The sequence below is a fragment of the Cygnus olor genome, chromosome 8 (assembly GCF_009769625.2).
Source record: "Cygnus olor isolate bCygOlo1 chromosome 8, bCygOlo1.pri.v2, whole genome shotgun sequence".
Lineage (NCBI taxonomy): Eukaryota > Metazoa > Chordata > Aves > Anseriformes > Anatidae > Cygnus > Cygnus olor.
The window spans coordinates 1,335,353-1,343,155 of NC_049176.1; the positions used below are offsets into that span (position 1 = coordinate 1,335,353).

The following is a 7,803-nucleotide window of genomic DNA, read 5'->3' on the forward strand; positions in this document are numbered from 1 at the left end:
TAACCTTAGGGACACACTTTCTACTCAGTGATGACCTAACAGTTGGCAGGACACCATGAGCCAACTATTGTTTTTAGCTGTCAAGAAAAATAGTCTGCACAGTGGGAAATCTAAAAAGCACAACAAGACCCATAATTTATTCCAAGATCAAGTTCTCCTTATCAAGGAGACGTGAGTCTGCAACATTTTCTCTTCCTGCCTCTATTCAGTCAGTAGAGATTCAAAGCACTTCTCTCCAGAAAGAACAGTAATGACAACACTTAAAGCCAGGGTTTATTAACCAGGGACATCTCCAAATAAAAGGTTGGCAAAAATCACCTGTTTGCTATGTAAAAGTGAACACTGTGCCAGCTCAGCTGGTAAGAAACAAACAAAACAAAACAAACAAACTAAAAGGCATTACAGGCCAATTTTTCCTCTTACTAACGTCAACATAGCCTTGAAATAACTTCACTGACTTGGTTTAGTTAGGTCAGATTCAGAACAATGCAAATGAAAGCAGAAGTTAAGCCAGTGTTTTACTTACAAAACATTCCCATTACCTGCACTCAACCAGATGTCTGCACTGCACCACTGCTCAAACACTGCACTTGTTTCATATGTACACATCATTCACAGAGCACGTGAGTGAGGAGAGAAAACAAATACTGCATTAAATGGTGTGGGGGAAGGTAAAGATTGTTTTAGTGGTTTCAAAATTATCTTTTAACTGCGTATTCAAATTCTTGTTCTTAATCTGCATCCTTGCTGAGCAAAATTTATATATTAAATATCTCAAAGTCCTATATATAAAGAAGTTCATACTAGAGAAGTATGTCCTACCCCTCTTGATTTTTTCTGAAGTCTTGAGACCAAATCTGTATACTTGCTGTGGGTTTTCTCCTATTTGTTTTGCATGTAAACTCTGGCAAAGAGAGAATAATCTTTATCAGTGTCTCAAGTTTATTAGGACAATACAACTGCTTCATTCTTACAAAATGAAGAACCAGTAACTGAACTGAGGAAACAACCAAATAAACAGGGAACAGGAAAACTCCATCATCCATCATCCAGTAGCATTTAGCAAAGCTGTACAAAGGAGAAGGGAAGCTTGGTGAAAAGCAGCCCAACTGTCTGGATAGATTCTAATATATAACTTTTGCCACTTAGGTTTGATATATGGAAACTGACAAACAAAATCAGGTATGTAATAAGGCGTTTCCAGAGGAGATTTCATCTCAGAATTTTGAAGTTACCTTGCAGATGACTAACTGCACAACAACATGCAGGAATAAGAAAACATCTAGCACCTATATTTTACAGAAGGGAAAATGGAGCAGACTGTAATATGGCATGGTAGTTGCAAGGCTGGAACAAGAATCCAGAAGTTCAAGATTAAATCACTAGACTGCAGATACATTTTTATTTTATTTTTTTTTGCATAGGAGGAGCTAAATTACAGTGACATCTGTGAAAAGCTTTAAAGGAACAACTCAATTGTGTAAATATTTGTTGGCTTGATGTTAATAATAATAATTAAAAAAAAGCCCAGATATTACATCTGGTTTTCAAAATGTAAGGCAAGAACAAAAACTTTGCACCTTCAACTTTGTTTTTGTAATTATTAACTTTAGCTTGTAGTCTTTGGGACTGTTTCACAACTTAAGGTAAATCTGAGGATCAAGCTGAGGCAAAAATGGCTGTTGCTCATCTCTTTCTTTGCTCTGAAAACAACAAATAGCAAAAGAGAGACTAGATAAAATTTCATGATACCAGAGAAATAAGCTTAAGAGCAAATGCTTACATAAAAGATACGCTGAAATCTAGGATTTTGCTACTAAAAACAAAAACAAACAAACAAAAAAAAAAACAGAAACAGCAAGAAGCGGAACTAAGCCACACGGAAATAGACAGCTGCAGCACAAACAAAGGCCAAAGATCACGGGTGGTTGGTACAGTTAAGAACATTAATTCGAAACACATCACAGGTAAGTACCTTGCACAATACACAACTTGAGGAACATACAAAAAGGAAACTGAAAAGAGCTACATGAGAAAGTTTGAGAAGTAACAAACTTTAGCTTATTATCAAAACTGAGATGTTAATAAAGAGCAAATAGCTCCACATTTTTAAAATAAAGTGGACAGGCTCTCCTTTTTGCAACAGGAAAGCACAAAAGTTGTATTCCAGTGCATTTCAGGAACATAAGATGAGTGAAATGCAGTAGAACTATAAATGAACACTGAAAAAATGCTTGTAGCTATTTTTCACTGTGTTAAGCTACACAAACAAGGACCAAAAAAATAAAAGCAGAAAAGGTCCATAAAGCAAGCATGAAATAATTCTGCAAAGCAACGCCCCGCTGGAAAACAATGCTGAAACCCAAACTGTACAAAGTGTCTCAAAGACCACTCCAATCTTATGACTAATTTCTAGGTTTTTACTATCAGTGGGAAAATACCATACAGTGGTGATATTTTTGGCCTGCTTTTGATCCACTTGCTGTCTTGTGTCAAGGTATTGCTATCTCAGTTTCCCCTCATTTAAAATTAGCAGAATAGCACCTAGCTTAGTTCAATGAAATTGTCTAAGTGCCCGCACAATTGAACTTCAACTCCCTGAAACAGAGCATAAATGTGAAGAGGAGCTAAGAAGACAGCTTGTAAGAGAACTGAACTTCAGCTGGCCCTAGAAAAGCTAGTCCAAAGGACACATCCAGGTCCAAACGCCATCAAAGGTTCATCTGTTGTTGCTTAACATACCACGTTTCCTCAGTTCATGAACTGTGAGCTGTTCTGTTTCTCATGCAGCAGCTCCATCTGCTGTCAAAAACGAAAGGTGGACTTTGCATTGGGACTACGTTCACAGCGGAGGGGAAAAAAATACGGAAACTGACTTGAACAATTTTAAATATCTCTGGACAATTTCTGAACACATCCCCAGTCAGCCCTGCAAGAACACCAGCCAGCCTGTTACCTGCCTGTGTAAACCAACTAACCAAAATGAAATTACGAGAGGAGATAACACTCATACAAGCCTCAGAATTCTTTGCTCATACAGCTTCAGGACTAGTTGTCTCAAAGCTAACTCCTGCTCTTCACTATCTGCAATTATTAGTGCTCTGCTGTCCAAAGCTACTACCATGGTATCAAATCACACTGGTGAGGTGCTGATACTCTGTTGCCCTACAATAAATGTGCCCGGATACTCCTATACTACATGACGTTCATGGCAATTTTTAGCTACATACAAGTGATTTATTTGAGCTGAACAAATATAAATTTAAGCTCATTATTTGATGACTAATTCAGTTTTTAAAAACAAAAGTTCTGTTTCCTTTATGAAGCACAGAGCCTGAGTTGTTAGTCTGAGGACACAAATAAACATTTATTTACAAGAAGCACAAAGGAATTTGGTCCAGAATGGCACAGTTGTGGCAAGACCACACAGACCCAGAGCTCATAAATCCAATGAGACCTACTCTGACTCTTGCACAACTTTGATTCTTAGATGCATTTAATTTTGTGTTTTTCTCCACTCCTATAGGTACTGATATCGATTATTACATGAAATACAAGACTCTCACAAAACCTGTACATCCTGTGCAACCCAGGCAGCAGCACTACAGAGCAGACGTGCTGCCAGCCCTGCCTGCTCCAGCCGCAGCGTGCTCTCCTGAGCCACCCAGGTGCCCGGGAGCCCTGTGCCCCACTCTGAGCGCTGCGGCAGCAAACATGCTACTGATCGTAACTACAGCTTTTAAGGAAAAATCTTGTTTTACAGAAATACTGGGTATTTTACTGTGAATTTAGACCAAATATAGTTCAGTCATTGCTTCCCTTAATGGATTTAGTGACAGGCACTCACAGTATTTGAAACAATGATCCAGGTATACTGTGATGTTTTCATTCTCATCAAAAATACTGCCACATAATGGAATATTATTTCCCTAATTTATTTATATTTTTTGTTTTTTTGTTCTTCCCATTTACAAGGTTTTTCAAAGACTCCAAAATATTCTCAGTAAAATATTCTCAGTCACTGATTTCCAGGCATTTCCTGCATCTCACCGTATTTCTCTGTCACCTCACAACATCAGGTCTAGCAGAGACTTCAGGGACATATTTTCACTTGCCACCTTTCAGATTCCCACACAGCTTTTTTTTTTTTTTTTTTTTGTCTCATGTGGCACTGGAGAGCTACAAAATGCTGCAGTGTATAGGGTGCACAGTAAACATACCCATGTTTTTCCCAAATACTTTAATTCAAATACTATTGTTTTAAGAAAATGTGTTGAGATTGTTTCTAAAAACCTACAATGTTGGAAATCACCCACGTTAAAATAACTTCCAGTGTGAAGTGTATTTAAATGAATATAAGGTTTGGAGCTGACCCAGCGTAGCTTCCATATCCTTGATATGGAAAGGTTTTTTTTGGGTCTGAAATTGAATTTTCACATTTAGTCCAGAAGTGGAGTGATGTTAAAAGCACATCAAATAATTGGAATATGAGAAATGCTTGTATTTGTTGACACAGAATCAGAGCTAACCTAATTCGTCAATGTTTCATGTTCATGTGTGTACCAAGACCCAGTCCTAACAAGATTTATTTACACAACTTTATTTGAGGATGTTTGGAGGAACAGTTCCACAACATAAGGAACCTGTGGAACAGGATTCCCTTATGTTTCCTCTAATACAAGGGTTAATATTGAAACCGCCCAAGTGTGATGACAATAAATATTTTATGTACAGTACTGATGAAAAAAAAACAACAATCCATCTCTCAGAAGAGGTAGGCTGCCGAGCACCTCACAGCAAGCTGTAGCCATCCTCCCTTCCCCCTCCCGGCCGTGCGCACAGGCTGCCTCGGGACTTGTTTACACAGCAGCTAATAAGGCTAAGCCTATCGATACTAGTTTTAAAAGATGGAGAAATGATACAAAACGCATTATTAACGAGTGAAAAGGAAGGCACCGGACGCCAAGGCCACTTACAGTCAGAGCAGGGCCACGCAGGCTCTATGGGCGGCGTGCGAAGACTCCAACAGGTGGCTCCGTGGCGCAATGGATAGCGCATTGGACTTCTAGAGGGTGAAGGGATTCAAAGGTTCCGGGTTCGAGTCCCGGCGGAGTCGCATGTGCTCTTTTACTCTTTAGTCCCCTTCCTCTTTCCGTGTGCCTGCGACCTTTCCACCGCTGCCTTCTGTACCTTCCCTCACGGCCGCGGCAACCGAGCCGACCAGCCTGGGGCTTCCCGGCGGCCGGCTCCCGTCAGCGACTCCCTGCGGGGCCGCCTGACCGAGCGGGGGCGGCGGGCAGCGACAACGACCGCGGCCCGCGTCGCGGGTGGCCGCGAGGCCGCCGCCTGGACTCGAACCGCGACTATGAGAGAGCGGCAGCGGGGCCGCGCCGAGCCGAACACGGACGCCCCCGCGACGGGACGCTCGAGTCCGCCTCCTCCCTCAGGCAGCGACCAAGCTCTGAGGCGCGCAGGGCACCAACGGCCGCCTGTAGCCGCCCGCCCGTGCCTCACGCAAGGAGCGGTTTTTTAAAAAATGTGTGGAAAGAAAGGTTCCAAGCAAAGCCCGGCAATAGCAACGACCTTGGCACTTGTATCTGACCAACTGAGTCATGCTGTTAGGTTTCTAGAACCGTCTCTGGAAAACGGTCTTAGCTGGAAATAAGGCTACTTCTCTCCTTCAGTGATGGTCTGACACAGACCTAGTCAAAATCATTTTCAAGCAACAAAACACCCACAAAATGCAGCAAATGAAACAAGCATTTAATGCTTGAATTAATACCATCTTTTCTTCCTAACCTACGCATACCAATAAAAAGAAGACAAAGAGCCACTTTAATAAGACCTATCAAAACAAATTAAAAATTTGGGTGGTAAAATAATAATAATAATTAAAAAGCAGCAGCAATAAGCAAACCTCGATGCTATTCATGACTGAAATAAATTCATGATTTATTCACAACTTAATAAATTCACAATGTAATTCATGAATTGTATTTAATTTCTTAAAATAAAAAATTGCTTTTAAATCCTGCACAGGTGACTACAGCCTCTCTTTCAAATCATAATAATGTTTATTTAAAAACAAGGTAAATCCCCACAACTGAAAATCAGCCATGCTGTTAGTAACATCAACTATGACTGACAGCAGAGAAGCCCATTCAGGAATGCTATCTAGCTATAAAATATGTACAGCCCTTTACAAAAACATCCAGTTTTCCCAGAATTCAAAGTTAAATAGCCAACACTAACCTCTCTTACATGAATCCCATAAAAGCAACTAGGTCAAGTGACAGACAAAATCTTCCTCATCCCATCACTTCCAGCAATGCATTCATTTCCAACTACTACTCCCCTAAGTTTTGTATTTAAGGATAGTGCCACAGAATCTGCCTAGACCCCGGTGAAAAAAATAGAAGGCCAAGGCTTTCACATGTACGTATTTGCATGTTGCAAGCAACATTTACACAACCATACCTGAGAAGTGCGTAAGTTAATTAAGAGAGAGACATGCCTGATGGCGAAGCGGTGAATTCCCTGGCGCAAGCACACAGGCAGCAGCAGCAGCGACGGCTCTCCCACCGCGCAGGCACAAGCCCCGGTGGGGAAGTACAGGGGGACAACTCCACAAAACGTGCGTGTGAAGAGGGGCTTGAAGAAAACGTTGCAAAGACAATACACGCATAGTCTTTCGGAACGCATTAAGAGAATCAGAAGGAAAAGAATCAAGAATTATAGCAAACAACATAAATTGGCAGCATTAGGCAGCTTCAATTTTAAAGGGATTGTTGATTGCAGGGAGATTAAAAGTGCCCAAGGTACGGAAATGGAAGCATGAGCAAAGGAAAACGAGAAGTATTTTACTTCTGCACCTAAATTAACCATAACTACTGGTGGTACTGCCCCAGGACCACCCCAGCCACCCTTAGCTACGTTTCTGTTGCTCTTTAATCTCAGGGAAATTTGTCAGTAACTGTTTATATCATTACAGGCAGAATTAACGTAACACAAGCATTTCTGACAGCACAATTACAAGAAAATACTTGCAATTTATAGGCAAATAGTTTCTCAAATTATGCTGGTGTTTAACAATTTTTCTTTGACAAATTTGAGTATTTCCAGACAAATCCAATCATCTGGTAAGTTTATGGAGTCACGTGGTACATTTTGTTTTCACCTGCTCTCCCCAGCAACTTAAAATTTGTCACTTTTAATCAAATTCAATTGATTTAATTGAAATTAAGGAGTACTCCAAAGTATTATGTTCCTATGCTTTTATGAAAATAGGTCATTGCAAAACAATATGCCAACCGGTGCCTTCACCCGAAGAGGCTGAATGAAGCACAAGGTGAGGCAGTAGTTGACCAGCATGCTGGCAAATGCGAGGTGCAGGTCCTGCCCTGCAGCCCTGCTCACACTGTCTGATGTGTCCCCTTCTCGCTCCCACAGTAGAACACAAGCACTTGCTGGACACAGCATGTGGCAAAACAGAAGACATTAGAACATCTGAAAGAAGGGCAAAGATAAAGAACATAAAACAAATCCCACACTAGCAATGTTGTATATAAATTAGCTTGGTTTAAGATCTGCAACAAGCTATTGAGCAGCCTGAACAACCGGCATGGCGCTGTTGCTTGCTGCCTAAAACCAGAACTTGCTCCTTCTCTCTTAGGGCCCTTCAGGGTAGCACATCGCTTCTCCGGAGTTCAGCTAGAACGTCCCAAGATGCAACAGAATAACGACTACTCTGGTGCCTTGTTTTCTTTCCTCAGTGTTCACTATGCATTTTCTGTGCTTCCATTT

At 41.0% G+C, this 7,803-nt stretch overlaps 1 protein-coding gene and 1 non-coding gene across 2 annotated transcripts in view; one reads left to right on the forward strand and one right to left on the reverse strand.

Moving 5' to 3' along the window:
* The window catches only part of BCAR3 (BCAR3 adaptor protein, NSP family member), a 96,755-nt gene extending 91,004 nt beyond the window's left edge, over window positions 1–5,751 (reverse strand). The window contains exon 1 of the mRNA XM_040565618.1: window positions 4,977–5,751. The gene's annotated coding sequence lies outside the window, so the exon portion shown is untranslated. The remainder of the gene's footprint in view (window positions 1–4,976) is intronic.
* Window positions 5,032–5,116, forward strand: TRNAR-UCU. The gene is given in 2 exon segments: window positions 5,032–5,068; window positions 5,081–5,116. It is a non-coding gene; the product is annotated as a tRNA-Arg (tRNA).
* Window positions 5,752–7,803: the final 2,052 nt, after the last annotated feature.